Source organism: Charadrius vociferus, unplaced genomic scaffold (genome assembly GCF_000708025.1).
Source record: "Charadrius vociferus isolate BGI_N301 unplaced genomic scaffold, ASM70802v2 scaffold255, whole genome shotgun sequence".
NCBI classification, from domain to species: domain Eukaryota; kingdom Metazoa; phylum Chordata; class Aves; order Charadriiformes; family Charadriidae; genus Charadrius; species Charadrius vociferus.
Genome location: NW_009648785.1, coordinates 527,609 through 528,031, shown reverse-complemented (window position 1 = coordinate 528,031; position 423 = coordinate 527,609).

Sequence of the window (423 nt, the reverse complement as noted above, 5' to 3'; positions counted from 1 at the left end):
GCTTCCCCTTTCCAGAGAGCCAGAAAGAAGTAAGTTCGGCGCTTGTGTGTGCGAGGCAGCGAGGGGCCGGGGGCAGGCGGCCAGGCGCAGGCAGAGCCGTCAGCGGGGCCTCGCCGCTCGCCGCCCCCTCCCTCCTGCCTAATGCCATTTTGAGAAGGGCCCTTCTTTCTTCTCCTCCTCTCCCCTTTGCACTTTCCCCTCCTCCTCCTTTTTCACCTTTGTCTTCCTCCGCCTGCTCTCCCTTTCCCACTTTTCTCTCACCGTCCCTATCCCTTTCTTCTTTTTCCTCCTTCGGAGTTTCTCTTTAGCTCTTCCCCCTCTTCTTCCTTTTTTTTTCTTTTCTTCCCACTCGCCTTTGCACCTTCCCCCTTCTTTTTGGGTCTCTGCTCCTCCAGGACGCTCTGCTGCCTTCAGCGTCGCCTG